The sequence below is a fragment of the Peromyscus californicus genome, unplaced genomic scaffold, assembly GCF_007827085.1.
Source record: "Peromyscus californicus insignis strain IS unplaced genomic scaffold, ASM782708v3 Scaffold_4__1_contigs__length_199733344, whole genome shotgun sequence".
Classification (NCBI taxonomy): Eukaryota; Metazoa; Chordata; class Mammalia; order Rodentia; family Cricetidae; genus Peromyscus; species Peromyscus californicus.
In genome coordinates, this window is record NW_026294562.1 from 70,387,478 (window position 1) to 70,412,612 (window position 25,135).

Genomic DNA, 25,135 nt, shown 5'->3' on the forward strand with positions numbered 1-25,135 from the left:
CATATTCCTCTGTCTCATTGGCCTTTTGATACATACCATCAGCATCAGAGGTTAGAAATGCAAACTGAGGCTACAAATTATTGCTCCTTCCCATGTCATTTGCATACAATGCAGGATGGCTACCCTTCCGGTCACTAGTACCAAACCCAAAGCGAAGTAACTGCCTCAGACCCAGTGAAGGAAACCAGACATTTTCATTTGAATAATATAACACAGTCATTGGAAAAATACCAACACCTTGTACTAGTTTTAAAAAAAAGTGCTAACAGATGTAAACATACTGACCAAGTATTTTTTAAGACATGACCATAGTTTCAAATATTTTGTCTCATAAGTCACCCAAAATCCCAGAAACTCCAATAGTAGAAAGCATATAAACTATATATTCTGGAATACCTCTATAACCAGAAATACTTTGCCAGACCATATTTTCAGGGCCAACTGCACTGTCTCCATAGATAAACTCATTTCTCTGATCCTTAAAAATACAGTTGGGAAGCAGAAATCATAAAAAGAAATCTACATTACCACAGAATAAGGGGAAAAAAAGGTAGAAAAGTTTCACACAAAAGAAGAGCAAATATATCCCTTCAGGTTAAGTTCTCAGGGGGGTTATTTTTTGTTGTTTTGTTTGTTTTTCGACACAGGGTTTCTCTTTGTAGCTCTAACTATCCTCAAACTCACACCTCTGCTTCCCAAGTGCTAGGATAAAAGGCATGTGCTACCAGGGCCCAGCCTCAAGAGGGTTCTTAGGAGACAGCACTGAAGTTGTCCCACACTAAGACCCATGAATCACACTTAAGACCCATGAATACAGAAAGGGTGGATTAAATAAAGACCAAGAGGAGACTTCACAGGAACAAACAATTTAAGTTTGGCTAGACTGAGCTTCACATAGGGAAGAAGACAAAATTAATACTAAAGGATACATCAACACCAGACTACTGAGAAATTTGAACACCATAAGGAGTTTGAATTTTTTTCATTCATTTCTGTAGGTTTATATATTGTGGCAAGAGGTGTGTTTAAATACACAAATTATAATGTACCCAAGGCATAAGTGGGAATTGTCATATTCCAAATAAGCCACCACAAACAAAGAAAAGTGTTCAAACAAGAGGGTATTTCTAGGGAAGAGGGGAAGGCCATAGCAAAGCTCATATAAAACCGAATCAAGTTACATAAAAAGTTAGCATCCTACTTCTGCAACTACATTTAAAGTTTAAAATTTATAAAAGCAATATAAATATAAAATACATGAAATGACTCTCACTGTATCAATTACACATGAATCAATTTACCTCAAATGTTGTACAACTGAATTCTGTTAATCCTCAGACTTTATTTATTTATTTATTTATTTATTTATTTATTTTTGATGGGAGGAGGAAGGTTTTTCTCTATATAGTCTATCTTGGAACTCCATCTATTGACCAGGCTGGCCCAGAACTCAGAGATTCACCTTCCTCTGCCTCCTGAGTGCTGAGACTAAAGGCGTGTGCCACCATTCTCGGCTTAATCCTCAGACTTTAAAAGTGATATGTCATAACCTCTATGAGTACACTGAGCTGGATCAAGGCCATTAGCTTAAAATACACTACCGTGAATGAGTTCATCATCCTATCCCAAACACATTTCAAGAGTAAATAAATGGGTGTCCCAACACTCAACAGCACTAATAAAGGTGTTAAAATTGCAACAAGTAAAAATCTCTCGAAGCATTCAAATAACATCCTCTCCAGAAAAATGTAAAAATGTCTCATTACCCTCAATTTAAAAAAAGTTACAAAAGTTTAATGAGACTATTTTACGAGCCCCCAAATCAAAAAAGAGCAGGCTTCTAAATATATTTACAATTACTTCATTTAATTAAATTAACAGGATCCAGCTTTACCTTTCCCAAGTATAGCCATTTTCTAATGGCCCCTGTCAAACCAAGATCTCCCCTGGCTTCTCTACGTATACCAAGTCACCCATTTTTGATCAACAAAGGTACCATGGATGCTGCAAAAGTTGACAGAAAGTCAACTAAATGAGAGACCACAGGGTACAGGAGCCATTCATTATATAACACTTCCAAGTATTTGTACATCACGTTTATTATCATCATCACAGATCAAACGTACGATGAGCCCAAACATTGGCAGCAGTAGAGGATAACAGTGAGTCAGGGTATGGTAACCGAAAGGGGAAATCGAGGGCTGAGATACAAAATTCTAAGCAAGGTGGTTTCAAAACACCAGTGTCTCTCCAAGATAATGGGCGGGTTCAAACTTCCTGCTTAACCTAAACTGCCTGTCCCCGGCGCTTAAAGCAAGTATTACATTTTTGTCTGTGCAATGACCGGCCAAATCTGAGCAGAAAAACAACAACAACAAAGTACAAGGTAGCTGCACTAAGCGATCGTTACTAGGAGCAGAGTTCCAGGTGCTCATCGCCACCCGAAGCCTCAACTCTCGCCCTGATTTGCTTTAAAATGGCAACAGCGGCAAGCCACTGTACCAGCCGGAGAGAAAGCGGACAAGGGACCAAAATACAAGTTTGGAGACCAGCACCAACTTATAGCGACAAATCCGGGTGTTTACGGCCTACTTGAGGAATGGGAACAAGACCCACACACTCGGACTCGGGAGGAATCCCAGTTGCCGGAATGCGGCGGGCAGAAGGGCAGCGCCAGGCAGGCAGCCGACAGTGGCCAACTCAGGTCGGTAAACAAGCCGAGCGGGCCACTCTCCCTCAGCCTCTGGGCTCTCCCCGCACCGGGAAGCCCAAGATGGACGCGCGGCTGCCGGCAGTCCCGGGCCTGCGATGAGCTTTCCCCGCAACGCTGCCGCCCGGAGGCTTAGCAGCCTGGGCCCCGCGAGGCCCCGTCAGGCCGCGGCCGACCCGCGAGGGGCCTGTGCCGCGGCGCCCCCAGCCCTGGCCCGGTTACCTGGCGGCCGCGGCTCCTCCTCCCCGTCTGACGCGCGGCGCCCGGCGGCCGCGGCAGCGGCGGCGGCGGCGACTCCCGCACGGCCCGCGGCGACGAGCCGAGCCCGGCCCCTCTCCGCCTCCCTCGGCGCCGCCGCCCACCCCGCTGCTGCCGCCTCCGCCCTCCCGCCTCAGTCAGGACATGGTCTCCGCGGGCCCGCGCGCGGCTCCCAGCGGCCGGAGGGGCGGAGAGGCGGCGCGGAGGCGGGGGCCGCGGCTCGGGGGCAGGGGCGGAGCGGACGAGGGACTGCCTCGGGCGCTGAGGACTCCGAATGGCGGCGGTCAGGACCCTAGAGCTAAATAAACCCCGCGGCGACCGCACAACGTCAGGGACTGGACCTTGCTGCTCGCCGTCCTGTGATTGGTTCCGAGGCCGCCGGAAGTCCAGCCAATAGACAGCCGGCTCTTTCCAGGCGCCGGAGGCGGGCCGCGGCCGCTGACGTCAGCAGCGTGCGTCCTGATTGTGAGGCCGCGGCGCGCGCGGTCCCGCGACGCGTCCTCGGCGTTGGCAAGTGTCCCGAAGTGCTGGTACGGGATGCATGTGGAAGGCAGGAGGCAGGTACGCGGGGCCGCCGTGGGCTCTTCTCTGCAGCAGAGTCGCCAGAGCTTTGACTCAAGCGCGAGTCTTGCATCTCAGAAGTGAGCTGCTTGCTAACTGGGAGGCTGCTTCGCTGTTCCTTATGCAACTTAAAACTTTTTTTTTTTTTAATTTCAGTATTTTGAGACAGACTCTCATTCTGTAGCTCAGGCTGGCCTAGAACTCTTAATAGTCTTCCTGCCTCAGCCTCCCTAAGAGTGCTGGGATTACAAGCTCTGCTTAGTTTGCATTTTATTGATTGAGATTGATTGATTGATTGATTGATTGATTGATTGATTGATTAAGGGGTCTCTTGTAGCCCAGTCTGCTTCTAACCCCACTAAATAGCCGAGACTGGCCCTGAACTCCTGAACCTCCTGCCTCAGCCTCCCGAGTGCTGTACTTATAGGTGTGCCACCACCATGCTCGGCTTCACCTAAAATTTTTTTATACTCAAACTTTTTCAAAGTGTAAATTGCTTTAGAAGTAATGTGTTGAGGACCGAAGTGGGTAAAGGTGCCAAGCTTGACGACCTGAGTTCCGTTCTCACTACCCACGTAGTGGAACAAGAGAACTTCCACAAGTTCTCTGATCGACACACGCGATAAGTAAATGTGATTTTTTAAAAAAATAATAATAATAATGTGGGGGCTGGAGAAATGGCCGGCATTTAAGAGCACTTTCTGCTCTTTCAAAGAACCAGAGTTAACTTCCCAGCAGCCACTTCAGTGGGCTCCAGTCTCCTGTAACTCCAGCTCCAGAGGGTTCCATGCCCTCTTGTGCTGCTATTAGCACCCACACTCACTTGCACAAACACACACATAAAAATGAAAACGTTTAAATAGTATGTTGCCAGAAAATTACAGCACTCTGGGAGGGCATTTAGTGGTTGTGTTGGATCTATCAGGTACAAGAGGATGACCATATTACTTGAAGTTTGATGTTTCCAAACTTGGGTGGGAACTCACTTTGTAAAGCTGTCTATGGTATTCTAAATTCTTTGCATTAATTGATATAAGATATATGTACAGCTGCGCCATGGCCAGCAAAGAATAATGTCTTTTATAGCTTCCCTTCACCAATGTCTTCCATAACCCTTGGGGTGCTTCTTTTTCCGTAGTCATTGCTATGAAGTAGAGGCCTTCAACACCCCCATCCTGCTCAAGAGCTTATCCATGAATTCAGTTTAAACAGAAATAGCCTTTTGCCTATAAAACAACATTCTTGAACATATAATTAACTCATATATAGATAGAATCACACACCGTGTTATTATGTAAGAACAATAGTTCAACTAACACTTTGGAAATATTTCCTTTAAGCACTTCTGAATACTTCCAGCTTCCCCTTCCTGAATCAAAGCTTCACAGCATTTTACCTACAAATAAGCATCAATCACATGATGAGGTGTCCAAGTTGTATGTTATTTTAGGAAGAAAAAACAATATGATTTAGACGAAGCTTTTTTTTAAATTATTTATCTTTATTTTGTGTGCATTGGTGTTTTGCCTGCATGTATTTCTGTGTGAGGGTGTCAGAGCTTGGAATCACAGACAGTTGTTAGCTGCCATGTGAGTGCTGGGAATTGAACCCGGGTCCTCTGGAGGAGCAGTCAGTGCTCTTAACTGCTGAGCCATCTCTCCAGCCCCAAGAGGAAGCTTTTTAATTCAGTTTAGTCTTGTAAAAATCTGCGTACCAAGGAATAAGCACACAAGGTAAGGAAGGCTCATCCTAGTGGCAAGAACGATGGCACAGAAAGAGGCTAAGTCAAAAATAACCACAATCACCAAATGTGATTGCTAAGTAAACTAAAGTGAAAGGTAACTTCTCATTGAAAGGAAGAACAAAGTCAGAAAACCACTTTAAAGACAAAAAGACACTTGATAGGAATCTAGTAGTTCTCAGAACTGAGGAGATGAATCAGTACGTAAAGAGCTTAGAGTTCCAGCCCCTAAATCCACATAAGAAAGTCAAGTGTAGTAGAGCATGCTTGTAATCTCACTGCCAGAAAGGAGACGAGGATCCTGGGCTCCCATGGCCAGCAGATCACAACTAGTTCTAGGCCAGTGAGAAACCCTGCCTCAAAACACAAAAGGTGGGCCGGGCGGTGGTGGTGCACGCCTTTAATCCCAGCACTCGGGAGGCAGAGCCAGGCGGATCTCTGTGAGTTCGAGGCCAGCCTGGTCTCCAAAGCGAGTTCCAGGAAAAGGCGCAAAGCTACACAGAGAAACCCTGTCTCGAAAAACCAAAAAAAAAAAAAAGAACACAAAAGGTGGATGTTCCTGAAGAATGACATCGAAGATTGACCTTTGCCCCCAGGCCTGCACACACCCACAAGAACATACACAAAAGGGAATGTATTAGTTTTCAACCCTGGCAACACATTAGAATCGATGGTGCAGCTTTTTAAACATAGATGTTAGGCTCCACCTGTTGAGATCTTTTGAGATGGTCCCTAGAAGGAGTTTCTGGGCATCAACAGGTCTTAAACATCCTTCAGCTACTCTAATGTGTATCCAGGTTTGAAAACTACTGTTGAAGTCCTACCCCCAAATTCTGCACATGAGGCACCATATCTATAGATACTAAGTGATTTAACATGCCAATAAACAGAATAAATGACTTGGTCATAGATAAAAAAACAATTTGGGCTGGGTGTTGGTGGCACATGCCTTTAATCCCAGCACTTGGGAGACAGAGGCAAGTGGATCTCTGTGAATTCGAGGCCAAGCTGGTCTACAAAGAGTTCCAGGACAACCAGGGCTGTTACACAGAGAAACCCTGTCTTAGAAAACCAAAAAGGAAAAGGGGGGGAAAAAAAGAAAAAGAAAAAGAAACCAACTTGGAGGCCTATGAGTTGACTCTTGTGGTAAACATGCCATAAGTCTGATGACCTGAGTTTGGTCCCTGGAACTCACACAGTGGAAGAAGAGAACTAATTCCCATGGGTTGTCCTGTACCACACGTGTGCCAAGAGAGGCATTTGTCCACACATACATGTAATTTAAAAATTGAAAAAGACTGGTTTGTGCTATTTGGCAAAGATCAAATACTATTTTCTTAGGTATATTTGTGGTTTGAGAAACAATTCATTTAAAGAATGAAGTAATATATTTCTTGGAACCACCATAGTAACAAATAGGGTCAATATTGTTTGCTATGCCTTTTCTGTTAGGTGTTTCCTGAGCTACCTGTAGAAAATACATTCCATCATGTTTCTCTTGTTTTCCATTTGAGGATTTCTGCCTAGTTCTATGAATAGTAGAAAGCCTGGACTGGAGAGGTGGCTCCAAAGTTAAGAGGACTGGAGTCCAGTTCCCAGCAAACATGGTGGGCAGCTCACAACCACCTGTAACTCCAGCCCTAGAGGATCCTATGCCTTCTGGACTCCAGGAGCACCTGCACTCATGTGCACATACCCACACACATAATTAGAAATAAAATATTTTTTTGTTTTGAGACGGGGTCTCACTATATAGCCCTGACTGAACTAGAATTTCCAATTTAAGCCAGGCTGGCCTTTTAACTCACAGGAGCCTGCCTCTGCCTCCCAAGTGCTAGGATTAAAGGCATGCACCACCATGCCCAGCTTAAAATATTTTTTTTTTAATAGCCACCAGAAGAGTCTTGCATGATAAGGTGCCTTATGAGAACTACCTTCCTGGAATGTCTGTGATACAAACGAGAAGAAAACTATAGAAATAGGGGCAGCAAAAGCAATGGAAAGACAAGGAGCTAAAACCTGAGTAGCCTTGGGAGTGGGAAGGAGGGACAGAGGTAGAGTGCAGTGAGTGATGAGGCTCACTAGGAAAAGGTTTTAAGAACCTTTCTATTTATGGTTTGCCAGTACCTGAAACTGGGGCAGCAGGAAGAATCAGAAGTCAGAGAACTGCGTGACTATGATATGAACAATGTCAGGATTCACAGGAAGAACTAGGTGCAGTGAGATGCCCTCCTCAGATCAGCTGTCTACAGATCCAGCACTCACAAGAGTGCAGCGAAGGATTGTTAGAACTAGGAAATATGCTAGGCTGATCCTGGACACAAACATCAGAGTTGGCTACAGAGCAGTCACTGTGGAAGTCTAAGAAGTGGGAAAACTCCCAACAGAGAAAAAAAGAATGAATATTCAAAAAGGTGGACATTACAGAAGCTGCAGGTGTGGTGAGCATCAAGTACATGGTTCCCAGAATAGTACTGAGTATGCAGATTTTGAAAATTAGACCGATAAAAAGGTCAGTGTATTTGACAAACAGCTTCCCTGACCTTACAGAGAACAGTCCTCAGTAGGATGATTAGGAGAGATGCCAAGTTTTAAAAGCTAAAGCCATGCATGGGTTTATAGACTACCATCCAGGAGCTTTGGCCACGAGAGGAAGGCAGGAAATAGAGGGACAGCCACAGTGAGGGAGTAGGCCCAGGGAAAAAGTTCTGTTTTCAGCATATCTTTGCCCTTTTGCAAACAAAGGAGAGAAAGAAGGTGGAGGAGGGATTGTTGGAAAGCCGGAGGGAAGTTAAATTCAGAGCAGCCTTTGTTGCATGTTGGCATTTGTAACAAAAGACACTGCTTTTTGGGAAACTAGTACCTTCCTGTGGCCTTCCTGGATGCCAGCCACAAGCCTGCACAGAAAATAAAATCTCCCGTGAGCAGACAAAATAAACTTGGGAAGCATCAGACAAAATATAGCTCTTCTAGGGCTGGGGAGATGGCTTGGTGGGTAAGAAAAGCACTTTCCACACAAGCTTGAAGACCTGAGTTCAAATCCCCAGAACCAACTTAAATCTGAATATGTTATCACACATCTGTAATCCCAGTGCTTTCAAGGCAAAATGGGAAGAAGAGACAGACAAGAGAATCCCCAAGAAGTTCATAGGCCAGCTAGAATGGCATAGACAGAGGCAGAGAACAGAGGGTCCCTCAAAGTGGAAGGTGAGGGCCAACGCCCCAAGTTTTCCTCTGACCTCCACTTGAGTCATGACGTGCATACCTTTACTCACATGAATGTGCATACACACATGTACATCATACCTTCCTACTGGTCCCTCTGACAGTCTTCAACTGTCCTGCAGCAGGTCTCACCTAATGGGCAGAAATTAATAGTCATAGTGTGGTAGGGGGAAGAGGAAACCCTAGAGGACTGAGAAAGAGCAACAAGAAACAGCCATGTGGACTGGTCAAGGCCCAGCCAGCTCAGCCATACATGCTAGCTGGCATGTACTCTGGTGCTCCCCCCGGAGCCCCTTGTCTCCTCCTTTCTCTTTCTAGTCATCGCTGTCTAGTAGTTTAAAACACCCAATCACAGAGTGTGTCGTTATATAGAAAGAGGACACAAATTCTACATGTGCAAAAACCCCAATCTTGGGATAGTCGGAGGATCGACCCTTTTTTTGGACAAATGTCTTCTGGACCTTATTGCATGTATCCAGTCAACAGCTTCCTGGCACAGTTCTGGTGCCTTCCCTGGGTTTCCTACAGCAATAGGAACAAAGCACCCTGTGGCTAGACTAAGAATGCTTCTAATAACTCTTTGGCCAGATGTCCGTATAAGCTAGACTCGCTGAGTTGTGAGAGAATCATTGCTATTTTATTGATTCTTTGTAAATGAGTGCAGCTCATTAGACGACCTCTTGTCTGCTGTGCATGAAAACCTGAGATTGATCTCCAGTACAGCCCAAGGAGGAAGAGGACAGGGAGAAACAGCAAAACATGCCAGGGTCTGACATAACTTCACTTGTGTTATCATCTGAACCTAGAGCTGTGAGTGGCCCAGTCACAGACTTTGGAGTCAAACAGTCCTGAGTCCGAATTATACTCTTCTGTATCTGTTGCCTGGTCCCTGAGTCCCTGCTTCTTCAACAGAGAGGCAGAAAGTATGGCTGGGCATAGTGGCACACACCTTTAATCCCAGCACTCGGGAAACAAAGGCAAGTGGATCTCTGTGAGTCTGAGGCCAGCCTGGTCTACAGAGTGAGTTCAGGATAGCCAGGCCTACATAGAGAGACCCTGTCTGTCTCAAAGAAAGCAAGGGAGGGAGGGAGGGAAGGAGGGAGGGAGGGAGGGGAACACAAAATACTATTTCCCTTACAGTTCCCGAAGATCTGGTGGAATAAACAAAGTCCTTGCAGTCTTGCAGTCACGTGGTTAGCACCACTTCTTTTTTTTTTTTTTTTTTGGTTTTTCGAGACAGGGTTTCTCTGTGTAGCTTTGCGCCTTTCCTGGGACTCACTTGGTAGCCCAGGCTGGCCTCGAACTCACAGAGATCCGCCTGGCTCTGCCTCCCGAGTGCTGGGATTAAAGGCGTGCGCCACCACCGCCCGGCAAGCACCACTTCTTTTGCTCTGTGTTTTACTTCATCAGACGATGGTTGTTGGAGACTGAGTCTATACCAGGTACTGTATTAAGAATTGGCAATGTAGAGACAAATAAGGCTCTCTGTGTCAGGGGGCTGACAGACTGCAGGGGGATGGTGCCTAACCCAAGGCTCTTCATGCCCTCTAGCAGACCCTGAACTTGGATGTGAAGAAAATACATCTTGATTAACCAAGATGTAGTATTTACGTCACTTATCTGCACAGTCATCAACCACAATAGCAGACCTATGGCTTTGGCACCTAGAAGCATAGATTCTGTCTGGGATTACCTATGGTTGTGGCCATCTCAAAATACGATTTATGTTCACAGCTGCAAAGCAATGGTGACCATATGATCTGCCACTGGGTCTTGTCATTTAATATGTCATTGAAGCATATGAATGAATATTACAGGTTTTTAAAATCATTTCAATAACTAATATTTTAATGTAGTCAGTTACCTTGTAATGTCATTTATTTTTGTGCATTAAAATAATAGTAATCAGCAGCAGCAGCAGCACCCAGGTGGTGGTGCCTCATCCTTTTAATCCCAGCCCTCAGTAGGCAGAGACAGGTGGATCTAGGCCAACCTGGTCTATAGAGTGATTTCCAAGACAGCCAGGGCTGCACAGAGAAACCCCATCTTGAAACAATAACAACAACAATCATCATCATCATCTTCATCATCAACATCATCATCATCATCTCAGGAGCTGGCAAGATGGCTCAACAAAGGCACTTGCCACTAAGACTAACTAGCCTGAGTTCGATCCCCAGGACCCACATGGTGGAAGAAGAGAACTAGCTCCTACAAGATGTCCTCTGACCTACACACACAATGAGCCATGCTCATGCTCACTTGCTATCACTTGCTCCCTCTTCAATAAAAAGGAATAAAATAAATAATAAATAAATAAATATATTTCAATTAAAAAATAAAAATAAAAAGTAATTCTGGCCTGTGTGGTGGTGCATGTGTTTGATCCCAGCACTTGGGAGGCAGAGGCAGATGGATCTCTGTGAGTTCAATCCTGATCTACATAGTGAGTTCCAGGTAAGGCTGTTTAGTGAGAAACCCCTTCCCTCATCTCATCCAAAAAGATAGCTTTTTAGGTAAAGCATTTGCCACACAAACATAAGGACCTAAGTTCAGATCCCCAGAACTCACATAAATGCTGAATGAGTAGCCAGGCAGTGGTGACACATGCCTTTAACCCTAGCACTCCGGAGACAGAGGCAGGTGGGTCTCTGTGATTTTGAAGCCAGCCTGGTCTACAGAGTGAGTTCCAGAACAGCCAAAGGTTACACAGAGAAGCCCTGTCTCAAAAAAATAAAACAACAACAAAAATACTGGATGAGTATGGTGGCCCATCTGTAATTCCAGCACTCAGAAGGTGGAGAAGAGATTTCCAGACCAAGCCAGCTAGCTAAGCAGAGTTTTCAAGCTCTGGGTTCTGCCTCAATAAATAAAGTTTAGAACAATCAAAGAAGGCACCTCCACGCACATCAGTAAGTGCGTCTGCATATATATGTATGCTGACATCATACATACAAACATTCATACGCAAACACACATACACCTAAACCACATACTCAGGCAAAAGGATAAACCATAGACCAAAACCTGAGCTTAGTGGTACATGCCTGTAGTCCTACTAAAGAGGTGGAGGCAGGAAGATCATGGGTTCAAGGGGATATTTACTTGCCCAATTGTTTTGTTTGTTTGTTTGTTTTTTTGAGACAGAGTTTCTCTGTGTAGCCCTGGCTGTCCTGGATCTTGCTCTGTAAACCAGGCTGGCCTGGAACTCACAGAGATCTACCGGCCTCTGCCTCCCAAGTGCTGGGATTAAAGGCATACACCACCACTGCCTGGCATGCCCAATTGTTTTTAACAAACCTCTTTTCATTTCACTATGGACAAACTGACATCTGTGTCATCCCAAGCACATATTCATGCTTACACACATGCTCACATACCAAGAGTACATATGTGTGTGTGTATATGTATAGATATACATGTATATATGTGTGTGTATCAGCACACATAATGTACAAATATCACATTCAGACATGAATGCATACATAAGAATAAAAATATTGAGCTGCGTATGGTGGTTCATGCCTTTATTCCTTACACTCAGGAAACAGAGGCAGGTGAGTTTGAGGCCAGCCTGTTCTATAAAGTGAGTTCCAGGATAGCCAGGGCTGCCACACAGAGAAACTCTGTCTCGAAAAACCAATAAATGAATGAATGAATGAATAAATAAAATTGATCTGTAAAGTAGTCCTTCATCACATGCCTTATCATATAACACTTATGGGATTGAAACTATTCTGCCATTTTGCCAAATGATACAATGACAAATTAGCTAGAAGTAATTCCAAAGCCGGGCAGTTAGGAATGCTAGGCTATTTTTCATTTTTTCCTTTCGGTCATTTCAGAAATAATGCAGGCTAAAGCTGTTTCAAAGTATTTGAAACTATCCATGACATCATTCTAGTATTTCTTAAGTTAACTCAAATGACTCATGCAAATGATTTCATTTGCTTCAGAAACAGTATGCACATTCAAACAATGAACCAAAGAGAAGAGCCCGCCTGGCAGCCTCAGGGTTAATAGGGAATCATGAAAACCAGCATTTTGTGACCTTTATGTAGCCATAGATATGGCAGATTTATAATGGCTATAAATATTTGTTAAATGCACCTTTCTGCCCAGCACAGACTCACTCAGTTAACATAAAAAATAAAGCATGGCCAGGCGTTGGTGGCGCATACCTTTGATCCCAGCACTCGGGAGGCGGAGGCAGGTAGATCTCTATGAGTTCGAGGCCAGCCTGGTCTACAGAGAGAGTTCCAGGACAGGCTCCAAAGCTACACAGAGAAACCCTGTCTCAAAAAACCAAAAAAAGGCCGGGCGGTGGTGGCGCACGCCTTTAATCCCAGCACTTGGGAGGCAGAGCCAGGCGGATCTCTGTGAGTTCGAGGCCAGCCTGGTCTCCAAAGCGAGTTCCAGGAAAGGCGCAAAGCTACACAGAGAAACCCTGTCTCGAAAAACCAAAAAAAGAAAAAAAAAAACCAAAAAAAAAAAGAAAGCATGAATTGTTCTATAGTGAACTCCAGCCTGCTAGTCTTCACATGTCATTTAGAACTTACTACTTACTGAACAAAATATGCCTTCCCCCTTGTTTAGATGTTTTGATGATTACTGATATGTCCTGGACATCTAGGTACATACATGGTGCATACAGGTATTAAAAATAAAATATTGAATAAACAAATGAACTTAATTTTTTTTCTCCTGAAACAAGGTCTGTGTTGCTTTGACTAACCTCTATCTGATGTAGTCCAGGCTAGCCTCAAACTCCCAATCATTAGCAATTTTTTAACATTCTATTTATTTGTATGTTTGTGGATATATCTGTGCATGTGCATATTTGTCTGGTGCTTTCATCTGTGTGCACTGTGCAGAGCAGAGAGGAAAGCATCAGGTGTAGTCCTCAGTCACACTCTACCATTCCTCTAAGGGAGGAAAGAGAAGAACCAGCCAGTAAAAAGGCAAACTCATGAGAACTCAGGGTCAGTTACTTGGAGAGTCACATTTAAGCACATCCTTTGAGGACATTATCCCTGTTCCCTCCCAGACACAGCAGGCTGGGGGGACAGCCTTCTGTTGTTTGGCAGATCTTGAGGTCAAATCAAATCTGTACTAGGTAATCAGCTTAGTGGAGAATAAACCAAGAACTCACATGTGCCTGCTGTCAGCAGTCCTGATGCATGGGGTTGTCATCATCATTGCTGGGAAAGACGTGCCTGGTAGGTTTCATACAGTGGGTAAAATGGAAATGACCACATGAGCAGTCTTTAAAATGACGGTGCATTCACTATAAAAGTCATTCCCAGACCTAAATTTTTGTTTGAATATGGAATGTCATATGTGAAAAAGTATGCAATTCACATTGACTTCTGAGATTATCAGCACTAACCCAGATAATCACTGTCCACAGATTGCTGCTCTTTCTGTGCCCTGTGGAAGGAGATTTGGAAATTTGTTTCCATATGGAAACAAATCAGCTGAAGTTGGAAAGTAGACAAGAAAAATCAGGAAGAACTTTGATCACAAGAGCTGTTGAATCTAAACATTAGGAAGCCACATTTCCTATCCAAATATGTGCAAGAAAGTTCCAGAAGACAGAGGGAAAAGTAGTTATGTCTGTATGGGATGTGGCTTCATAATTCCAACATGCTAACAGAATTCCAAAAATCAATTTCCAACTTTTACTTGGTAAAAATAACTGATGGGAGGGCAGTGCTGTAGAGCACTTAAGAGCGCTGCTGCTCTTCCAGAGGACCTGAGTTCAATTCCCAGCACCCACATGGTGGTTTACAACCATCTGTAACTCCAATTCCAAGGGATCCAATCCAGTGCTTCCTGGCCTCTATAGACACAAGATACAAGTGGTGCAGACAAACATGCAGGCAAACATCCATACATATAAAAACAAATAAATCATTAAACAAAAGTCATTGTGGGGCTAGGGATGTGGTTCAGTAGGTAGAAGTTCGCCACACAAGCTTGAAGAACAGAATTTGAATCCCCAGAACCCACATCTGGTGGATATGGCAACTCGCTTGTAATTTCAAGGCAAACTGGCTAGCCAGACTAGCCAAAACAACAAGCTCTGGGTTCATCATGAGACCCTGCACAATATGTAATGTAGAAAGTGATCAAGAAAGACACAACATCCTCCAAATATATATACACACATGCGAACATACACACACATACCACATCATTGGCTCAGATTGTAAGCAACAGGCAGCTGGCGAGATAAAGTGCAAAAATGTAAAATCACTGTTACAGGCAAATGGTCTCTTAAGTTCTGATGAAACTGTGACCTGCTTAGTTTTTCAGTAAGCCAGCTGCTTAGCCTGTGGATTATGCCACCATCAGTCCCAGCCTTCATCTGCAGTGGCTGAACTGAAGTGGTTACTAGAATAAAACATTGCTAGATGATGGATGCCAACATACACATCTACAGAGAGACGGGCAGCTTGGGGACCCCTCCTGTGCCTCAGACTTCAAGTCACATCACTATACCATGTTCTGCTTCCTACACCATTTATGAGCACCCAGACATTTTCTTTAGTGATTAATCCCATTCACTTTTAAAGACAAGTGTTTTGTGGCTGGAGAGATGCCTCGGTGGTTAAGAGCACTTACTGCCCTTCCAGAAGACCTGGGTTTGGTTCACAACACTTACATGGCAGCTCACAACTGCCTTTAACTCCAGGGCCAGACGATCTGACACCTTCTTTTGACTTCTGTAGGCTCCTGCACGCACATAGTGCACATACATATATTCAGACACATAGGTGTGCTCATAAAACAAAATTAAAATTGAAAGAGACTCATGCTTCATTTCAAACTTTAGTCAGGATACTGGGAGGCCAGATGAACTGCCTGGGGGGAAGGTGTGAAGATGCTCCCAATGGCTTATTTCTCCTTCCATTATGGTTTGTGCAACAGGAAGAAGTGATAGGGAGCCTGGCTGTGGTCCCCTGCATAATACCAGCTTGTGTTTCTATGCCAGACACTAAATTGGGCGACTCTGTTCATTCACCTGTGAAGTGAGAACAGTAGTATACTTGTTTTGTACATTTATTGTGAAGACCAAACAAGAGTGTGCGTGTCACCTCCACCTTGTAGTCTAACAAAGAAGGTAGCACAGGACTGAGCTTCAGAAACTCTCCAGTTATGCATCAACTTCCTACTCCTCTGCTCAACCCAGCCAGGCATTTACCTCAAGTCTTCTTTCACTGGGGTAGACAGTAGGCAGGGGAGGGAGAGAAATGCGAGTGAATGCTATTTCCTTACAGGTACAGAGATCTGTTGACCCCTTGCAAAAACGATTGACCCACTGTAAAACTGTAAAATCCTTCAGCATGTGACGCTGATCAAATGCTCTGGAATTTGCCCCTCCCTCCATAATCAGTCTACATGTGGAAAAGTCGTGTGTAGGGCTCTAAGATGAATCCGCTTAGCAAAGGTGGCTGGAGCCCTGATGACAGACTTTGAGTTTATGAAACCACAAAGACTTACTCTTTTTTACTCAGTGGTGAGGCATTTTTACAGGAATTAGTGTGACTTTTTAAAAAAAATTTTTGTTTATTATTTTAATTTTATGTGCATTGGTGTTTTGCCTTCATATGTGGTATGTATTGGTGTCAGATCCCCTGGAACTGGAGTTACAGACAGCTGTGAGCGTTATGCCGTGTGGATGCTGGGAATATGAACCCAGGTCCTCTGGAAAAGCAGTCAGTGCTCTTAACCTGAGCCATCTCTCCAGTCCCATTGTGTGACTTCTTGAAGCCCATTATGCTCACCTTTGTGGACACGGCCCTCCCTGGGCATGAAGTGGTAAATCTGCATACACATTAACCTTTATTTCTATCACATTAGACTGTTGGAAATCATTGACGTGGCTGTTATCTTATATCTTAAAAGACTACACCAAACCCTAGCAATTCCTTAGGATCCACTTTACCATGAATCAATGAATAAATTCTTTTCTAGAAACTCCAACTATTCTGGAGCCCCTGAGTGCCTCTGCTCCAGCAAAGCTGAAGCATCTCCCCAAGCAGTGGTAGTGTCCACCTTTAATCCCAGCACTTGAGAGGCAGAAGCAGGCAGATATCTTGAGTTCGAGGCCAGCCTGGTCTACATAATGAGTTTCAGAACAGCCAAAGCTACACAGAGAAAACTTGTCTCAATGACAACAAAAAGTTGAAGCACCTCAACTGGGGATCCACCAAAAACTCATCATGTAGCTGTTGAGAACTCTTTTTCACCTGCACTGGTGAACTGGGTGTGTGCACACAGACGTAAGATGGATATTGCATTGGGCTTAAAATAGACCTTTTGCAGGGCTGTAGAGATGGCCCTGTTGGTAAAAGTGCTTGCCATGCAATCATGAAGACCCAAGTTTGGATCTCCAGCTCGGATATAAAAGAGCTCGGCACAGGCTGGCAAAGTGGTTCAGAGAGTAGAGGCACCTACTGCCAAACCTGACAACCTGAGTTCAATCCCCAGGACTCAAAGAAAGGAGAGAACCAATCCCCAAAAGTTGTCCTCCGACCGCCATACATACACACACACACACACACACACACACACACACACACACACACACACACACACGCACACACGCACACACGCACGCACGCACGCACGCACGCACGCACGCACGCACGCACGCACACAGCTGGGCATGGTGGTGCACAGCTGTGATCCCAGCACTGAGACGGCAGATGGGGCATGCTGCCATCATTTACAAATGGATGAGCTTCAGGTTCAGTGAGAAAACCTGTCTTCAGACGTAAGCTGGAGACTGATCGAGAAAGACCCCCAACACTGAATCCGGCCTCAACATGCACCCATGTGCATGCAAGCACACATGCATATGTGTCCACACACGAACAAATGGACATTATTTTTTGCATTTAATCTCATTTTTTTTTTTTGTTTTGTTTCAAGACAGGGTTTCTCTGTGTAGTTTTGGTGCCTTTCCTGGAACTCACTCTGTAGCCCAGGCTGGCCTCAAACTCACAGAGATCCACCTGCCTGCCTCTGCCTCTCGAGTGCTGGGATTTAAAGGCATGAGCCACCACCGCCCGGCTCACATTTAATGTCATTTAACTTGAGATGCATTTCACTGTGAAACTCAGCTTTCTTTCTCAACTTCATGCACAAGGTTGAATGGTATCCCCTCAAAATTTCTATCTGTAACCACAGAATGTGACCTTACTAAGCAGTAAGGACTTTGTAGATGTAACCAGTCAATGTGACTAGTAGGATGTACTCTAAATCCAGTGAGTGGGGTCTTTACAAGAGGAGGAAAGGGCACACAGAGACATAGGTGGCCATGTGACAAGGGAAGCAGTGGTTGAAGTGATCGGCCTAGAAGCTGAGGAACCCCAAGGACAGCTGGCAAATGCCAACACCTAGGAACAAGTAAGGACACCTCCTCCCCAGAGCCTTGAAGGGAGCATGGCCCTGCCCATGACTTGATTCCCAACTCTCAGCCTCTTAAACTGTGAGAGAAGATGCCTTTCTGTTGTGCAAAGCCCTGAAGGCGGTAGCTTATGATAGCCCAAAGAAATTAAGGCACACGCCTTACAGAGTGTGAACAAGTAGGAGTGTTCACACACTGTGTGCATACAGGTAGGGCTGGTTTTCATTCTTTCCCCCTTATTCATCGGGGAAGGAACAAAGAAGGAAGGTCTCCCAAACTCCCAAGCACATACTGTGCTCTATGCCACAATAAAAGCCAGCTCATGGAATGTCCCATGGTCAGCACCCATTAACAGAAGAGGATCTGGCAACAGGGAGGCTAAGCTGGGCCTGATCACAGGTTCCATGAGCCTCAAGGGTAGCATCCTTATTTAGATTCTAGTTACCACCTCCCCCCACTCCACCCCCACCGCCGGCTACAATGAATGTATTTACCTTCATTATGCCACCAACAAATGGCTGCCCAGCTAGCTTGTTGGTAAAGGAGCAGGGTAGAGATTGTGGCCCTCCTATTGTGGAATATTACTTTAAGTATGTAAAGGTGTGTTATATTTATTTATACTGCATTTGTTTAATTATGTACAGGTGTGTTGCTGTTTTACACTGCCTGCCTAAGGCACCTGATTCGTCTAATAAAAAGCAGAATGGCCAATAGCTAGGCAGTAGAGGGATAGGTGGGGCTGGCGGGCAGAGAGAATAAGTAGGAGGAGGAATCTAGGCTCAAGAGAAGAGAGAGAAGAAAACAAGGGAAAAAGAGGGAAATGCCTGGGACCAGCCAGCTGCCAGCCCCAAGGCAAAACATAGATGAATAGAAGCAGGTTAAATTAAGTTATAAGAGCTAGCAAGAAACAGCATAAGATAAGACCGAGCATTCTTAACTAATAAGTCTCTTGTCATGATTTGGGAGCTGGTAGGTGGCCCCAAAGAAATCCTGCTACACACTCCATAGCATCTTTCATAGGATGCATACAACTTTTAAACCTGGGGTAGACTCTATCTCTCAAACACAGGGGAATCATGCTGAGCATGACTGATAATGGAGTCAAGAGACTGCCACTGCCAGATGTGGTGACTCATGGCCATAATCCCACCACTCTGGAGGCAGAGGCAGAGACAGGTGGATCTCTGTGAATTCAAGGCCAGATTGGTCTATATCATGAGTTCCAGGCCAGGGCTACATAGTCAGACCCTGTCTTCCTTTCTTTTCTTTCTTTTTTTTTTTTTTTTTTTTTTTTTTTTTCTTTGTTTTTCAAAATAGGGTTTATCTGTGTAGCTCTAGCTGTCCTTGAACTTGCTTTGTACTGGGATTAAAGGCCTGGGCCACCACCAGGCTAAGACCCATCTTGGAAAAAGAAAAAAAAAAAAGCTGCTCCTGGGAAGAGCAGACAACGGATGGATGTCCAAGCTAAGCAGGAGGCAGTGCATCTGAGATCTATAATCACCGGTGACAGAGACACTTCTTGGCTGACTCCCGAGCAGCCCCAGAGTATAGGTACCATAACCGATCAAGGCCAAGAAGTACTTCATCTGGCAGCTGTGGTTCAGCATCCTTCTGTCAAGTGACTTATTTTGGCTGTTTGAACCATCCATTGCAAATCTGTCAATTAAGAGTCAGGAAAGTGATCGAATTAGGCTCTAAGGATGATGCCTGGAGGGTGGTCTGTGATGTCAGTCACTCGGTGAATAAATCTTCACATAACCCCAATCCTCATGTGGCAACATCGTGAACTCTTTGAGGGTCTAGTGCAATCAAAGCCTTTCAGGGTTTACAAATCATTTGTGGTGCCATGGCAACAGAAACTGCTCCCACAGGGGATTCTAAAGCCCGAGTCGGGGGCCCAAAGGAAAAGGAGTTGCTGCAGCATTTGGATGGCACCCCACTCATCTAAGGAACTAAAGTAAAATATGAAGAATTAATAAGACATTGACATAGTGAGAATTTTCTCTCCTGCAGTCTAGAAGAGCAAACAAAATGGAACATACTGTGTGTCTGGTCTTTATTTTGACCAACAGCAGATCAACTGATTGCAGGAAAGAAAATGGCATGGTTTTGAGAGCTAGCAGGATGGATAGGGATGCTGAGACATCCTGGACAACTGGATGGTCCCCCCACCCCACCCCGGACTCAAGGGAGCAATTTTCAAGATACGTAGAGAAAAGAGCCATGTGGGGCTGGGGATAGAGTACAGTTGCCTAGTATTCGTGAATCCCTGTGTTAGCACTCTAGCAGTGCATCGATCCAGTATGGTGGCACATATCCATAATTCCCAAACTCAGGGGGTAGAGGCAAGAGGATTAGAAGTTTAAGTCATCCTTGGCTACACAGTGAGTTTGAGGCTAGCCTGGGATACATGAGACCCTGTCCAAAAAGAAAGAGACGGGTGAGGGGGAGCAAGGGAGGGTGAGATGGGAGAAAGAATCGACAGGCATCTAGGGGAGCATTCTGACTCAGCTGTTACAAGGCTCCAGACGCCGAACAATGGGGTCCAATAGCAGTGTTGCCACACAGGAATGAGATGTCATCAACAAAAGGAATGGGTCCAGGAAGTTCAGCGGTGTTATGACGGGGCTCTGCATGCCTGGGCCAGCACCAGGCTTGGGGCCACCAAAGGGCAAAGTAAAGGCAGAGCTCCCTGCTGGAAAGGCTGTGCTTCACAGATCTTCTGGGCCCCCGAGTCCTGGTGGCTTGAGACCTTTGTCCTAGAGGCACACTGCTGCCACCTTCATGATCTCCCCGTCACTTGCTGGCCTTGAGTTTGCACTTCGGTATCCTGCCAGTCTGTGGCTCTTTGAGGCCATGGCTCCTGATGTTGTCACTGATGCGGGTCTCAGGGTTTACAGAGAGTTTGCCAAGACATTTGAGCATGGTGCTTTATAGGGCAGCAGGCAGAGCTGTCTGTCAGGCCCAAAAAGGAACGATGGCTCCTGTGATCACATTTGCCAGGATTCCTACAATTGTAAGCGCTGTAGCAGTCAAGACAACACACTAACAACTCCTTTCCTGGGCAAATGTGAGACTTCTTCAATCCTGCTTGGCAAAGGCCTGAAGCATCCCCCAACCCCCATGTGCCTGGGGGGGGGGGCAGTTTGACTCCCTCCCCTGTGGACTCTGTCTGGTTTCTGGATTTCCTACTCTTGATTGTCCTTCCTGCTGGCCTAATCCAGGCAACAACATAGTGGCAGCATCTCTGGTTTTCCGCTAGGACATTCCTGATACCCGGCCTTTCACGTTGGATCTAGGGCCCAGGACAACAGCCCATCCAACCCTGGTTTCTCAGGACCACTACTGCCCACTCAGGGCTCACTGTCTAGAGCTCTGTTCTTATAGGGGAAAAAGGAAATGAGGATGTTCATTTCTTGAGCTGGAGACATAGCTCAGTGGTAGAGCACTTGCCTCGAAGGAGCCCGGTCGTGGGTTCACTCCTTCATATCACACACACAAAAGCAAAAAATATTCCTTTCTTTCTTTTTTTTTTTTAAGAAGCAGAAAAAAAGGATCTCTCTCACTGAACCTAAGTCTGGCTGGTTGGATAGACTGGCTATCCCAATAAACCCAAGGATCCTTCTGTTCCTGCCTCTCCAGGTCTTGCTAACTCTCCTGGCTCTCTCTCTCCTCTCTCTCTCTCTCTCTCTCTCTCTCTCTCTCTCTCTCTCTCTCTCTCTCTCTCTCTCTCCTCTCTGCTGAATGAAGGTGAGTGTGCAGGTGTATGTGCACATGTGTGTGTATGTACACATGTGTATGCCATAATAGAGGGGCACTTCTCCTCATCTTAGTGCCTTGAGACCGGATCCTGAGTGAGCACAAAGCTATTTCAGCTAGGTTCAGAAGTTCACCATTTCAGCTAGGTTGCCTGACCAGGGAGCCCCTGGGATCTACTTGTCTCCGCCCTTCAAGACTGGTTTTACAGGCATGTATACCTGTGCCTGACGTGTTACACGAATGCCAGGGACTTGAATTCAGGTCCTCAAGCTTCCAAACACTTGCCCATTGAACTATCTCCCTAGCCCTACTCAGCCAGCTTTTTACATGGGTTCTAGGGATGTGAACTCAGTCCCTCATGGTTGTCTGCTAAGCCATACACCACCCCCAATACTCATTTCTTATAAAAAGATTTAGAAAGACAATAATGAATAAAAGAAAATAATAATTGTCAATGTATGCCAAAGCAAGAGAGATAATTACAGATAAAATTTTAAGATATTTCCACAAATATATTCTTTTAATGTATTATTATTAGACTTTGAGTTTTCCTTTGTTGTTGTTGTTGGTTTTGTGGTGTTTGTTCGTTTGTTTGTTTTTCGAGACATTATGTAACCCTAGCTGTCTTGGAAACACTCCCACTTCTTGCCCCTGGGGCATTCCGATGAGCACCAGGGTGTTACAGAAGTCCACACAGAATTTGGAAGGATTCCTGAGGTGGCTTGGATAGCATCACCTCCTGCTTCCTGTGACTGGAACATATCACTTAATCTCTTTGAGCTCAGTTTCTTCATCTATAAAATTTAAATTAAGGTAATAATAACATCTGCCAGGCCTCTTATACATATGGGATTATATGCTTATGCACAAGGGCTAATGTGATCATGAATGTGATTAGCAAGCTCATTATACTTCAAAAGAGCATTGCATACATTTTTTTTAACTCGGGCTTTTGGCTTCTCAGAAAGGCATGATGAGTATACACAGAGAAAGAGGTCCAATAAACTGAGACAGGAAATTACCCCTCTTGATGCTGACATTTCCGTGAACATCTGTAATCCTAGAGCTCCAATGCTGAGATGGCAAGACCGTGAGTTTCAAGCCAGTTTGGGCTGTTAGTGAGACTGTCTCAAAAGAAGGAGGTCAGTATCTGAGGAGATCGCTCACTGGTAAAGTGTTTTCCGAGCCAGCACGAAGACCTGAATCTGAAACCCCATGCCAACAAAAAAGCCAGGCATAGCAGCGTACATCTGTAACCCCAACACCAGGGCAGTGGAGACAGGAAGATCCTACAGTCGGTACAGTGGGTGAGCTCCAGGTTCAGTGAAATAAGCTCTCAAAAAATAAGGTAGAGAGAAAGAAGACACTGGACATCAATCCCCGACCTACACACACACACACACACACACACACAGAGTGGAGTGGCATATATCTGTAATTTTAATATTTGGCACATGGAAGTAAGAGGATCAGAAGTTCAAGTTGTAGCCTTGATACATGAAACCTGTCTCAAAAACAAGCAAATAAACATGAGAATTTGGAGCTGGAGAGATAGCTCATCAGTAAAGAGGACTGGCTGCTCTTCCAGAGGACCCAGACCCAGTTCTCAGCATCCACTTGGCAACTCACAACCATCTGTAACTCCAGTTCCAGAAGACCTGAGATCCTCCTCTGGCCTCTGAGGCTACTGTATACACAGACATACATGCAGACAAAACCCCCATACATAAACTAAAAATAGATAAAATCTCAAAAAGTGAGGGGGGGGCAGAAGAGAATTGTTCCCTTTAATTCATAGGGCAATGCTGGACTGTCTACATAAGGATGCTTCTGATAAAGGAGGTGGACTAGAGAAACCCTATGCATCTATGTTCTTCTTTACAGTAGCTGATCTTCTATGGTCCTTAATACGAAACATCCATCTTCTGAAGAATCTCTTGCCAATGGGTCCTGACTTTGATTTAGAACAGTAAGCTCTTAGCAACAAACCCTGCATTTTTCCTAAAAAGAAACCGTCAGAAAAGTATTCTTCCTCTTCAGCTGATAGCCACGGGTGGGGTTCTTTCTCCTTTATAGGCTGTTTTGATGGCAATGAAAAAAACAAGCGGGAAACAAATGTTGGTTTACAACCTCAGGCCTTGATCTGACAACCAGTCAGATCCAGTTGTAAATGTTCGTCCCGACCAAATGTAGAGACAAGTGTCATTCTTGCTTTTTAGAATTTGTCTTCGGATGATTCTCTCCTAGACCAGCTGTCTTCATTTCTTTTCATTCTTTAACTTGACAGGAGAATTCTGAGTGCTCAGCACTGGAGTAAGATGCAGCCTTTGCTGTGGAAGCCTTCAGAGTCCAGATAAACCCCACATTACAGAGGTGAGCATGGGGTGGGGCCGGACAGGAAGGCCCTCAGAGAAGGACACTCTAGACTGAAGTGTGAAGGAAAAGTAAGAGCTAAAGGGCCTTCTGGAACTGCCTCCTCTTTCTCCCTCCTCTCTCTCTCTCTCTCTCTCTCTCTCTCTCTCTCTCTCTCTCTCTCTCTCTCTCTCTCTCTCTCTCTCAGACAGTCTCTCGTGTCGTCCAGGCTCCCCTCCATCTTGCTCTGTAATTGATTGTATTAGTTACTTTTCTGTTGCTGTGATAAATCGCCATGACCGAAGGCAACTTAAAGAATAGAGACATTATTGTGGCTTACAGTTCCAGAGGGATGAGAGTCCGTGATGGTGGAGCAGAGGCATGGCAGCAGGAACAGGAAGCTGAGAGCAGCTCCCATCTTGAAGCACAAGCAGGAAGCGGAGAAAGTGAACTGGAAGTGTTGGGCGGTTTCTCAAAGTCCAGTCCTAGCGACAGACACACTTAGGGACCCAGTATTCAGATGCCTGAAACTATGGGGAATATTTGTCATTCTAACTTCCACACCAAGCACGACCTTTGAACATCTGGTCCTCCTACCTCCACTTCCCAGATGTTGGGATGACCATTGTGCATATCGTCATGCCCAGCAACCTTTTTTCTTTTTCTTTTTGTTCTTCTCTTAGCCACTTCTTTTTTCTTTTGCAACTGGGCTTGTGTAGTCCAGGCTGTTATTGAATTTGCTATTAGCCGAGTTGGAACTCCTCTACCTCCCGTGTGCTGGGATTACAGGCCACCGTGCCTGGTTTATCCAGTGCTGGGTATCATCCTTGGGGGTTTGTGCACACTCCACCAACTGAGCCACATCCTCAGGCCTCCTCAACATTCTCAACCTTGGAGCAAGTACACCACAGGTCCGGCTGCACCCAAGAGCCTTCCACCTCCTGAGCAGAGCTCCTCTGCCAATTCTCCCCTCCCAGATGACCCTTAGTGCATCCCACACACTCCCAGCAGCCTTCAGGTGTTGAGCAGCAGCTCTCATTTTAGGTATAAAAAACATGGTTCAGCCGGGCGGTGGTGGCGCACGCCTTAAATCCCAGCACTCAGGAGGCAG

The 25,135-nt window shown here is 45.2% G+C and overlaps 1 protein-coding gene and 1 long non-coding RNA gene across 4 annotated transcripts in view; one reads left to right on the top strand and one right to left on the bottom strand.

The window, feature by feature from the left end:
- Positions 1 to 3,033, bottom strand: part of Zranb1 (zinc finger RANBP2-type containing 1) — a 61,616-nt gene extending 58,583 nt beyond the window's left edge. The window contains exon 1 of one of the 3 annotated variants that reach the window (XM_052713745.1): positions 2,933 to 3,033. The gene's annotated coding sequence lies outside the window, so the exon portion shown is untranslated. The remainder of the gene's footprint in view (positions 1 to 2,932) is intronic. The other 2 variants (XM_052713744.1, XM_052713743.1) reach the window with 2 other exon arrangements.
- A 6-nt stretch (positions 3,034 to 3,039) lies between these two features.
- Positions 3,040 to 25,135, top strand: part of LOC128095063 (uncharacterized) — a 36,960-nt gene continuing 14,864 nt past the window's right edge. Inside the window, exons 1-2 of the long non-coding RNA XR_008213141.1 lie at positions 3,040 to 3,529; positions 23,960 to 24,045. This is a non-coding gene — a long non-coding RNA (uncharacterized LOC128095063). The remainder of the gene's footprint in view (positions 3,530 to 23,959; positions 24,046 to 25,135) is intronic.